The sequence below is a fragment of the Vombatus ursinus genome, unplaced genomic scaffold, assembly GCF_900497805.2.
Source record: "Vombatus ursinus unplaced genomic scaffold, bare-nosed wombat genome assembly UNPS02014812.1, whole genome shotgun sequence".
NCBI lineage: Eukaryota > Metazoa > Chordata > Mammalia > Diprotodontia > Vombatidae > Vombatus > Vombatus ursinus.
In genome coordinates, this window is record NW_020954590.1 from 99,872,863 (window position 1) to 99,885,734 (window position 12,872).

Genomic DNA, 12,872 nt, shown 5'->3' on the forward strand with positions numbered 1-12,872 from the left:
AAGGAAGGAAGGAAGGAAGGAAGGAAGGAAGGAAGGAAGGAAGGAAAAAAGAACTGTCATTGAATATAATTGCATTAAAACTTTAGCAACCACAAGATTATTCAATATATCTGCTGCAATTAAAAAGAAAAGTAATTGTGTGATTCAGCTCTGTAATGACTGCAGTCATTTAAAAGTAGTACTTTTAAAAGTCATAGTAGAGTCTACCTGATATTACAGAAGGCCTTAAAGATGACCCCAACCCTGTGAGTTAAAAAACAAATGCGACATATCACATAAAAACATTTCAATAAAGCTGGCTTAAGATTTTAGTACCAAAAGATATACCTGATTGAGACAAACCAATGTGACTTCACTGATGGTAAATTACACCTCCATAAGAAATCTTTGAAAGAGTTAAGGAAACAGTGGATAAAGAAGCACCAGTGGATAGCCTTTATTTATAATTTCAAAAGGCCTTTTATAAAGTCTCCATAAGAGGCTATTAAGAAAACTTGGTAACCATGGGGTGGAAGGTAAGGGTCTGTCATGGATTAAAAACTAGTTATGAGATAGGAAGCAGAGGGTAGAAATAAATGGCCAGTTCTCAGCATGAAAAGAGGTTAATAGTGGATAGAGCAGGGATCAGTGTGTGGGACCAGTGGTGTGTTATATATTTATGAGTAACCTGGAGGAGACCGCAAAATGTGCCAACAAATGAAAATCTTTGACTATCAATGTTAACCGAAGAATATGAAGAGCCCTATAAGTACTTTGCACCTGGCATTTGGGAAGCATGTTGGTCAGTGAAACTATAGATGGTTTCAAAATTGAACAATATCATATCTTTATTTAAATCAATACTATACTGAAATCAGGATTAGAGTCCAGATTTATCCCTTTTGTTTCAACAGAGACAAAATCTGGAATCAAGAAATATACCAGAAGTGTGTGTAAGGCAAAATTTCTGTAAGGGAAATTATTAAATAAGATGAAATTTTAAGAGGATTTATGCTATCTGCAAATTAGTTGAGAAAAATGAGTTGTCATCAGTAGCCCCAGCCTACAGCTAGGGTTTAAATAGGCCATTGCAAACTACTACTGCATTGTAGTAGCATAAATGACAACAGGAATAGAAATTGAATACTTATTTGTGGCAGGATAATTTGATCATTCATTCATGTATGCATGCATGCATGCATGTATACATGCAAGTATGCAACAATCATTTATTGAATGCCTATTATGTTTAAGTTACCTTGGAAGGTTTTGTGGAAGATTAAAAGAAAATGAATACCTCTGAGTCCCTGATCTTAAGGAGTATTCAATCAAATTGGGGAAATAAGACAAATACATGAATAACTAATCTACAAAGTAAGCTATATTTAAAAATTACAAGCAAAATGCCATATTAATTTAGAAAGAAAGTTTGCTTCAAGGGGAAGGCTTCCTGGAAGAAGAGGCATTTGAACTAGGCCTTGAAGGATAGGAGTGATTTGTATAAGTACACCTGGGGAAGAAGATAAGAGAATTTAAGGAATAGGAAATGCTATAAAATTGAAATATGAAAGGGCAGGGAGACCATGATGCACCAGTGAGCAGTCTGGTTTGATTAGTTGTTGTTTATTCTTGAAGAGGACTAAAATGACATCACTACGTTAGAGACAAGTTACAGTGTGTCCAACTGTGGCTGATCAGACCAATACGAGCTTAGAATGCTCTACCACAGATCAGGCACAAATATTCCATGGTGAACATTTGGGGTGGATTCTCTAAATTTGCACCTCACATTTCTTTTGAGCTACTTCAATTCTTCTTTCATGTGGGTACTCCATGCTGGTCAGTCCTGTACCAGCATCTCTCATGTCACATAATCAATTCCAAAGTTCTTTGGAGAGACTTTGAGAGTGTCCTTGTATTGCTTCTTTTGACCACCATATGACTGTTTGCCTTGTATAAGCTCGTAAAATAGTCTTGTGAACAAGCACAACCTGGAGTTCAGTTGGCAATAGAAAGACATTAAACATTTCTAAGCAGCAGGGTAATGCCATCATTTCTGCATTTGGAAGACTGTTCTGCTAGCATTGTGTAAAATGGATCAGAGTCAGAGTCAAGGAGAGCAGTTTAGAAGATGTTTTCATTAGTCTACATAACAAGAAATGAAGGTCTTAGGGGTTGGAAGGAATAGATTCAAGATTGCAGAGTTAAAATTGATAGCACTCAACAATAAAATGTATGGTTCTATAGGGTGTGGGTGAGGGGGATGGTGGCAAAGGTGAGGAGAGAAGAGAACTTTAACTGGAGATGTTATGTGGGGACATGAGTCTGATCCATGAGAAGTGAAGCATTTTATTCTTTAATGGATAGGTACAAAATCTAAACTCCTTGTTGAATCTTAGAACCACTGGGCCTAATAGTAGAAGCTATAAAGTACAGGTTGCTCTGTGTTTATACACATGAGTAACGTATGTGAAGACTTCTTGGAAAAGAGTGACAGAAAGATTTTGGTGTCAAAACTTTATAGTCAGGTACCCTTGAGTACACTAGGACCTCCTGATGCTGTTTCTGAATAACCAGTTCCTTAATGCTCAATTTTTTTCCAAGTGCTGTGTTTTGCAGAGACTTTCTTCTAAGATGAATGGTGGACCTAGCAAAATGAAATGAGGATTTCAAAAGAAAAGGCAAGCTTTGGGAGAGAAATGAAAAGTTCAGTAATTTGATAACACAGAAATTCAGGTTGAGCTGTCCAACAGGCAACTGGAAATGTGGCTCTGAAGTTCAAGAGAAAGGCTAGAGCTAAAGGATATGGATTGGGAAGTTATCTACATAGAATAATACCTGAAGTTGTGGGAGTAGACAGGTTGGTCAAGAGGGAAAAAAAAGTCTAAAGAGAAAAGGATGGGGCAGCTGGGTGGCACTGTGGTTAGAGTACCTGCCCTGAAGTCAGGGGGACCTGAGTTCAAATCTGACCTCAGACACTTACTAGCTGTGTGACCTGGGCAAGTCAACTAAAGAGAGAGAGAGTGTGAGAGAGAGAGAGACAGGAAGAGACTTAATTAAAGATTAGATTTGAGATCCAGAATGAAACATTTATTTTTGGACATGGCCAGTGTGGGAATTTATTTTTCTAGACTATGTATATTTGCTGTGGTTATTTTTTAATATTGTTTAATTGAGAAGGGGAAGTAGGAAAGAGAGATGATAAATTTTATTTTTATATGAGAAAAAAAAAGCTAGGTCCATACTGTAGCATCCCTACTTTAGGAAGGAGTAAGGCAGGATAGGCTTTCCTTTCCCTTCATCCCAAGTATATTCACTGAACCAAAATTCCCCTTTGCCGTCTTTACTTATATTAAGCCCCCAATTAGAATTTTTGACAGGATAAGGCCAAGATGTGCCTGGATGGTATCTGTACCTCATTGGAGAAAGTATCATAGATTGATTATGGCAGGATAAGGCCATAATAAGTAGAAAAGTAGATAAGTAGAAAAATGTGCATACCCTTTGACCCAGCAATAGCACTTCTAGCTCTGGGTATACCTTATTTCAACTAGTTGTCAGGAAGAAAGCAGTCTGGAATTTACCTTAAAACCCCAGAATATTCACATTTTAAAGGATGTTTATTATCACAAAGCAATTTTAATTTATAAAATTTTATCCACTGCAACAAAATGGGGTGAACACCTTCTAGAAATATAGGGGGAGATATTTTGGGCTTGGGATGTCATTAAGTTAGACCTACCCAGGAAAATCCCTCTAGGGGACAGCTCCCAGTTTCTTTCCTTCCTCCCCTTATGAACCCACAGATACTCTTAGAAATATGAAAATTCTGACACTTCTGGGGAGAGGGTACAGGGAAGAGAACTGATTACACATATGACATGGGTAAGTGTGACAGGGTGTCAGTCGGGGAGAGTAGGAGAGGGAGTCATGAAGGCTGGCAGAATGTTGCCAGTTTTTTGAAAGTTTAGGGACTGATATAAGTTTCAGATATTGAATTTATTTCACTTTTACCATTTGAACTAACCTGTTGAGGAGGGAATGGGAACAAGATTATAAATAGAATAAGTAAAGAGATAAGCAAAAAGAAATTCACACTTTCAGAAAAGGTGCTATAGATCAAAACAACTCTGAGGTACCACATCACACCTATCAGAATGGCCAACATGACAAAACAGAAAAATGATAAATGTTGGAGAAGATGTGGGAAAATTGGAACACTAATGCATTGTTGGTGGAGTTGTGAAATGATCCTACCATTTTGGAGAGCAATTTGGAACTATGCCCAAAGGGCTATAAAAATGTGCATACCCTTTGACCCAGCAATAGCACTTCTAGGGCTATATCCCAAAGAGATCACACAAATGGGAAAAGGACCTACATGTACAAAAATATTCATAGCAGCTCTTTTTGTGGTGGCAAAGAATTGGAAATTGAGAGGATGCCCATCAATTGGGGAATGGCTGAGCAAGTTGTGGTATATGAATGTGATGGAATACTATTGTGCTATAAGAAATGATGAGCAGGCTGACTTCAGAAAAACCTGGAAAGACTTGTATGGTCTGATGCTGAGTGAAGTGAACAGAACCAAGAGAACGTTGTACACAATAACAGCCACGTTGTGTGATGACTAAAATTGATAAACTTAACCCTTCCTGGCAATACAAGGATCTAAGACATCTCCAGAGGCCTTGTGATGGAAAATGCTATCCATATCCAAAGAAAGAACTATGGAAGTTGAATTGCTATTTTTTTTCTCTTCTGTTGAGTTTTGTTTCCTCTTTCTGATGGTTCCTCCTATTTGGTTTTAATTTTTACTTACAACATCACTAATGTGAAAATATGTTTAATGTGAATGTAAATGTATAGCCTGTATCAGATTGTGTGCTGTCTTGGGGAGGCTGGTGGGGAGAAAGGGGGAGAAAAATTTTAAACTCAAAAGCATATGGAAATGATTATTGATAAATCAAAATAAATAAATTTTAAAAAAGAAAAAAAAGAAAAGGTGCTATTGTGATGTTAGAAGTGAGGTACAAATGGGGAGTGGCTGCTAAGGTGTCAGTCAATCTATGATACTTTCTCCAATGAGGTACAGATACCATCCAGGAACATCTTGGCCTTATCCTGTCATAAACACTAGATACCTCTTTCTAGTTTTTTAACATTTCTTGGTACCAGTATACTCTTTGTTATTAGTTGATAGAATAGGATCTTCTACATGCCTTTAACAAAACTACAAAAATGACCAAAATATAAGCTAAGTTAAGGTAATTTCAGGGTTTGCATGTCATTAATTAAAAAGGGTCAAGTGTTAAAGTATTGTGGATGAGGAAGAAAGTAACATGCCATGTAACAAATGAATTTCATGGAATTTCAATCTGTGATTCTCTTATCAAGAAATAATTTGTACTAAAATACAATATCAGAACCTATTATTTTGGGGAAGTAAGTTCTAAGCATAATGTGTGTAGCTTAATCAATGTTTATGATTACTTAAAAGGGACTTTCTTCAAATATTTAGATCTACAGCTACAATTTTAAAGGAAGAATAAAGCAAGAGACTGAATTACATGCCTTTCTGAAACCATTAATCTGAAACAGTGTTTCATAGTTGATGGAGTTATAGTCGAGTTTTTAATGTACTGTCCACTTGACTGTGAATCATTCATTAAGATGATACGCAATATGTTCTTGGAAGTTCAATTACTATTTTTTGTCTTTGTCTTTTTTATATTATTTGCAGCTTATAAAGCTGTTATTCTATCATAACACACACATGAAACCTGAAAAATGTTTGTCAACCCAGGGGAAAAAAAATAAAACCTTAAGTAATTTCCTCTAATCATAGTATAATATTATTTTAATTTATACTTTATAGCAGCTAGATGGCACAGTAGATAGAGTGCCAGGCCTAAAGTTAGGAAGACTCATCTTCCTGAATTCAAATCTGGCCTCAGACACTTCCTAGCAGTGTGACCCTGGGCAAGTCACTTAACCCTGTTTGCCTCAGTTTCGTCATCTGTAAAATGAGCTGGATAAGGAAATTGCAAAACCGTTCCCTTGCCAGACAAAACCCTATCTGGGGTCACAAAGGGTCAGAAATGACTGAACAACAACAACAAAAGGAGTTTTGCAGTGCTTTCCATGCTATTTCAGTTAAGTGTTACAACTCTGGGAGTTCAGTAGGATACATGTTATCTCCACTTCTCAGAAGAGGAGCCTGAGACTCAGAGAGTTTCACCTGACTTTTAGAAAGTCTGGGATTTGATCTGTGTCCTCTGATTTCGAATTCTACATCATGTTGTTATTGTTGTTGTTCAGTCATTTTCAGTTGTGTCCAACTCTTCATGACCCTATTTAGGGTTTTCTTAGCAAAGATACTAGAGTGGTTTGCCATTTCATTCTCCAGTTCATTTTACAGATGAGAAAACTGAGGCAACAGGGTTAAGTGACTTGCCCAGGGTCACACTGCTAGGCAGTGTCTGAGGCCAGATTTGAACTCAGAAAAATGAGTCTTCCTGACTCCAGCCAGGAGCTCTAACCACTATACCTAGCTGCCCATCTTTTCCCTTACCTATCTGTATTCTTGCTTACTCCTCTTTCTCACCACTAAAATCCTTGGCACTGTCAAAGGGTCCAATAGGTGTGGTTTTATTAATAGATATACTATCAAAGATGGACTACCATTTGCTTTGCCACTAGGCCTTAAAGACCTCTAGGCCTTTCTCTCTGACTTGCCCCTGAAACCTATTTTATGTGTTGTCTCCCCCATTAGAATGTGAACTTCCTGAGAGCTGGGACTGTTTTCCTTTTCCATTTGTATCCCCAGCACTTAGCTCAGTGCTTTGTACATAGTAAGCACTTAATAAATGCTTATTCATACACTCATGTATCTATTCTGCTATCACTGTTCTTGAACCCTAAAATGTAATTGAATCCCTAGTATGCATTATACAGTACTCTAAAACAGGAATTTACCACCTTTTTAAACTCATAAAATGTATTAATGAGTGTCAAAATTAAATAGATTATCAATATAGTTTCATGTACTCTGAGAAGAAACCAAGGTGGTAAAAGAAAAAAGGAAAAAAATTTCCATGATAACTTTATTATGTATTTAAAAGGAATAGCAAGTTGCATATAATAGATTTGCCATTTCATGTGCACTCATCTTTTTATTATTCTACTATATTATGGAAATGCTTGTTTATTTCATAAATTAAAAAAAATTTAATCTTGGCATATATCAATCTAGATCTTTTGATATTGTTTGGCTACCAATTCTGCCAAGGGCCACCATGGCTACTGTGTCTCTTTTCTTGCTGCATACCTATGCTTTTCCTTTCCTAATCAAACATCATTATGTGTCCAGAAAAGTCTCAAGCGACCCCTCAAAAATACCATTACAATCATACCTCTTGAGAACTTAGAACTTTCTATCTAAGTATAGGCAAAAGGAAAAATTCTCTTAAAACTTTGCATTGTGTTTCTCCATTATTAGATTTATGAGAATTGTGGCCCACAAAAGGAGAAACAGTCAAGTTAGCTTGGGGTTGGAACCACAGGCCTTTCCCTCTATTTCTTAGAGATTAACAGACATTTCAGAATCCCCAGGATTGTGTTCAAATCCACTTTGGACCTTTCGAATTAATCTGTTTTGTTCAATGGTAGGAAAAGTGTCCAGAATTCAGTGATATATAAAGTGACTTTTTTGTGGTGGATGTTTGTGGGGAGGGATTAGGGAAATTAAAAAATGCAAGGAAAAAGGCAGCTTGGTGTTGTAGACAAGAACTCTTTCATTGGAGTCAGGAAGATGTGGGTTCAAATCCACCCTCTGACATATACCAGCTATGTGACCTTGAAAAAAAATCATTTAACTTCTCCTGAAACAACAGTATAAGACTATAAGTTACAGATACATTCTCATCCCAGGAATTCCTCTACACTGATGAAATCTCAGGTCCTAATTTCTCCTCCCAAAATCAGCTTTTTAAAAAATGTCTTTACCATAAATACAATAATTTTTTTGCAATAAAAATTAGTGTCAGTGAAATCAAGCAAAATTTATTAATATAAAATAATGGTAATCTTAAAATAAATTTTTGTGTGGACTCTGGATCTATGAATCTGTAGTCATGACATGCTAAAAACAAGATTTTAAAATCCCAAAACCTCATGAGGTTTTTTGCAATTCCCTATGGTACATTCTATATCTCTTTGTCCTTTTGTTCATATAATTATGTAATCAGATCAACAAGTCTTTGTGAGGAAAAACAAAGATTTAGATAATTGTGTCACAAATAGGTGAATGACATCACCATAAAATAAACATAAACTTTTAATATGAGGACACTGCTTTAGGTCATAATATGGGAACTAAATTAATTGGGGCAGCAAGGTAGCAGAGTGAATAGTGTGCTGGGCCTAAGGTGAGGAAGACCTGAGTTCAAATCTAACCTCAAACATTTACTAGCTGTGTGATCCTGGGCAAATCACTTAATCTCAATCTGCCTCAGTTTCCTCATCTGTAAAATGAGGATAATAATAGCACCTACCTCCCATACTTGTTGAGAGGCTCAAACGAGATAACAATTGTAAAGAACTTAGCCCAATGCCTTGGACACAGTAAGCCCTATAGAAGAGTTAGTATTATTGTTATATGAAAGGTATTTTTGCCCTTATTTGAAGTTATTGGTAAGGTGTTAATCATTCATTAACAATGTTTACATGTGAATAAAAAGATGTAAATAGAAATCTTTTGTATTTTAAGTAGAAACAATTTAAAAGTATGTGTTTAAATAATTGATAAGACTATTACTGAGAAGCAGTTACTGTTGCTTGTCTCCTCACCACTATTTGTGGACAAAGTAGCTCTTAATAACAACTACACTCTTAGCCAAAAGACTAATGTTGTTCAAATTGAAAAGTAACACTGGATCACACCTGGATTTGCTGATTAAGCATTTGCTGTATTGGGGTGGGGTGATGGCTTTGCAGGGTGGGGTAGACTTCATGAATAATAATAAACTGGGTTGTAGAATTGTAGAATCTGAGTTTGAAGGGACTTCGAAAACCCTTCTACAACAAACCCCACAAGAGGTCCTTAACCAACTTTTGCCCAAAGACCTGGAGGGAGAGAAAAGCCACTATCTACCAAGGCAACCCGCACGAATTTTAGTAAAACTCTAATTCAGAGGAATGGCACAGTGTGAATTGAGTGCCAGACCCAGGGTCAGAAAGACCCGAGTTCAAATTTGACTTCATGCATTTATTAACTATATGACCCTGGGCAAGTCACTTAACCTTGTTTGCCTTAGTTTCCTCATCTGTAAAATGAGCTGGAGAAGGAAATGGTACAATTAAAACAACCAAACAACAACAAAGACACAATGATCTCAAGGCCCTTTACCATCCTGGTGGCCCTCCTCAGGTCATTCTACAGCTTAGCAATGGCCTTACTAAAATGTGATGCCCACAAGTGAACTTAATGCTTCAGAAATGGCCTGATAAGGCATAGTACAATGACACTCTGCTCACCTCTTCCATAGTCCTAAACACTGTCCCTCTCTTAATACATCTTAAATTGCATCTTTTAATTGTTTTTTTTTTACCTTTATATCACACTCTCAACTCATGAGCTCACAATCCTTGAAAACCCTCAGATTTTTTTCTCCAGGTGAATGCTATATATCCATGCCTCCCCCATTTTGCATTTGTGATTCTAGCTTCTAAACTCATATAAAACTTTACATATATCTCTATTAAATCTCATCTTGTTAGATTTGTCCCAATAATCTAATCTGCCAAGCCCTTTTTGATAGATTCCATCACCGGACACCTTAAATATCACTTCTAATTTTATGTCATCTGAAATTTGATAAGCATTGTATCTGTGTATGCATAGCACATTTAATTAGGGTGCACTCCCAGATATGTTTTTTAAGGTGAACGTTTATTGAATACTCATTCAATCATAAAGGACATTTTTTTCATCAAACTAAAGAAACTAAAACTTAATGAAACTTATTTTTAATTAACTTCTAAACTTTACTTTTAAAGGGTAAAAATTGGCAGAGGGTTGCTTTTAATCATAAACAGCCCTCTATTTTAAAATAACAACCTTTGTAGGCTTATCATGCTAAAAAAAAAAAATTCCAATTGGGCCCTTCTCCCCTTACTCTGAACTTTACCATAAAAGACCAATAAAAGAAATAGTGACATCCTTTAAAATTTTAAAATTTGTCTTTCCTGACCATATCAACCAGAGTCCCAGGGCCACATTTTGTGAGTTAAGCCATGGGATGGGGGGAGAGGAATAAACAGGATTGAAGTGGGGGAAAAAAGTCTCTGCTTTTTCCTTGCCCTGTATGCAGCTCTCTGTAGTTCTGTGAAGGGGGAAAAAGGAAGACAGATTTGACTCCAACAGAAGCTGGGCTCCACCAAGCAAAAACAGTCCTCTATCTAGTCAACCCAGTGGGTAGAGCACAGGACCCTGAGCAGTCACAGTAGTACCTACTGTACAGTGTTGTTGGGAGGATCAAATGAGTTGACATATGATAAGTGCCTTGCAAACCTTAAAGCACTATATAAATGCTAGCTATTGAGGACTGCAGCTATGGGGAAATGAGAGGAAGGAGGTAAGAGTAGTAGCAACATGGACTGCAGAAACCCAGAGTCCCCAGAAACTGGGAAAGCAACTCCCACCCTGGCAACCTCCACTGCATGAAAGTATTCCTGGGCACACCCACCACACCCTTGTCTCAGGCCTAAGATTAAAACAGCACAGCCCAAGTCCAGCCTTGGGGCACTCCACTAGGCTTGAAAAATTAATGGCTACTTTTGGGATCCTGCCATTTAATTAGTATCAAATCCGCACAATGATACTATTTCCCAGTTCACATATCACATCTATACAAATAATATGATAGATATTGACATTGTAAAATACTTTGCTAAACCCTATATAAGGTATAGCTACAATATTCTCCTGATCTGTGTCTAGTAACAGTCCATCAATCAACCAATAAACATTTATTATTAAGCACCTACTATGTGCCAGACACTGTGCTAAGCCCTTCGTAGATAAAAAGAGGCAAAAGATAGTCTCTGCCCTCAAGGAGTTTAATGGGGCACACAGGCTATACACACACACACACACACACACAAAGTAAACTATATACTGGATGAATAGGAAATAATAGAGGGAAGACAATAGAATTAATCAAATAAGGAAAGGAAGTATATCATGAACTATTCTTGATAAAGCCATTCAAGTTACTTGTGATCAATGTTTCCTTTTTTAGGTGTCCTTTAATAACATTTCTAGCATTTTTCCAGCAATCAAAGCCTGGTCTCTATAGTTACTAGTCTCCTATAGTTAAGAAGCTCCATTTTCTTCTTTCTTTTTGAAAATTGGGACAATATTTTTTGGTCCTGGAGCACATCTCTATTTTTTGCAGTATCTTTTAGCACCTACTAAATGAATCTTAGTGATCATACCCATCAGTTTTTAGTACCCTAGAATGTAGTCCAACTCTGCCTGGTGATTTGCAGTGATCCAGATCAGCTCAGGTTTATAGCGTTGTTGTTCAGTCATGTTCAACTCTTTATGACCCCATTTGGGGTTTTGTAGGCGAAGATACTGGAGCGGTTTGCCATTTCCATCTCCAGCTCATTTTACAGATGAAGAAACTGAAGCAAACACAGTTAAGTGACTGGCCAAGGGTCAGCTAGTAACTGTCTGAGGCTAGATTTGAACTCAGTTAGATAGATGAGTTTTCCTGACTCCAGGCCTGGCACTCTAACCACTGCCATACCTAGCTGCCCTGCTATGATGTACTATCTTCCCTACTTATCTTTCAGAACACATAGTATTCTAGAAAGAGCACTGATTTCAGAGTCATAGAACCTGGGGTAAAATCCGACTCTGATTTTTACTGTCTGTGTGACCTTGGACAAGTCACTTAACTTTAATTTTCTCATCTCTGAAATAAAAGGGTTGAACTAGACAACTTCTACTAAATATAAATCACTGATATTGTGATCTTGGGTTCTAACTGCCTATTAACCATGTTTGTTCTTCCCTTAGAATAGCTCCTCCTCTGTGTGATATTATCTAGCAATTATTCCAGAGATTATATTATAAAGTAATAAATTAATGTTTCCTTATTCAATTATTAGTTTGAAATTATTAAGCATGAGAAGCTAGGAATAAAGAAATATTGGAGGGGAGAATTTGTTTTAATTTAACACTCATTTGCTGCTCTTTCTTAAAACTGGATTTGGTGGGGGTGTGTGTGTGTGTGTGTGTGTGTGTGTGTGTGTGTGTGTGTGTGTGTTACAACTAAAGACCAAAAGCTAATGTTCACAGCAGGAAGAACAGTTAGTAAATTAAATAAATGTGCCTTTGTGTACCCTCTGTTTTGAAGGTTACTTGTTTAATTAAAGCCTTCAGCCTTGATCGGAATCATTACCACATGAAACTATTTGATGATGCTGACTTGACTCTGAAATGTAATACTCATGTAATACAAATAGCTTTTATGTACTAATAACCTAAACTCAAGGCACAACTTAATTAAATAAACAATTAGTTTTGGGAATAAAAATATAAACAGAAACATAATTCAAGAATACCATAATCATCTTTCCATGCTGTGTTAATTAACCAGCATTTGGTCTTTAATAGTGACATATATACCTTTTAACTTACTATTTCATAGTTGCCCTAATCCTCAGATGCAAAAGTAATTTATTAGAATATATTTTCATAGTACTCAATGAAACTCTATGAGACAAATAGCTAGACCTGAATTTAGAAGGGCTTTAAGTGGTGATTAGGTTAAATGGCCACTTTTTCCTATGAGGAGAAGCAAAGAGTGTGGAAATTTGCA

The 12,872-nt window shown here is 36.7% G+C and overlaps 1 protein-coding gene across 2 annotated transcripts in view; it reads left to right on the forward strand.

Annotated features, from left to right (window-relative positions):
• The window catches only part of LOC114053753 (zinc finger homeobox protein 4), a 200,667-nt gene that overhangs the window by 156,396 nt on the left and 31,399 nt on the right, over window positions 1-12,872 (forward strand). The window lies entirely within an intron of this gene.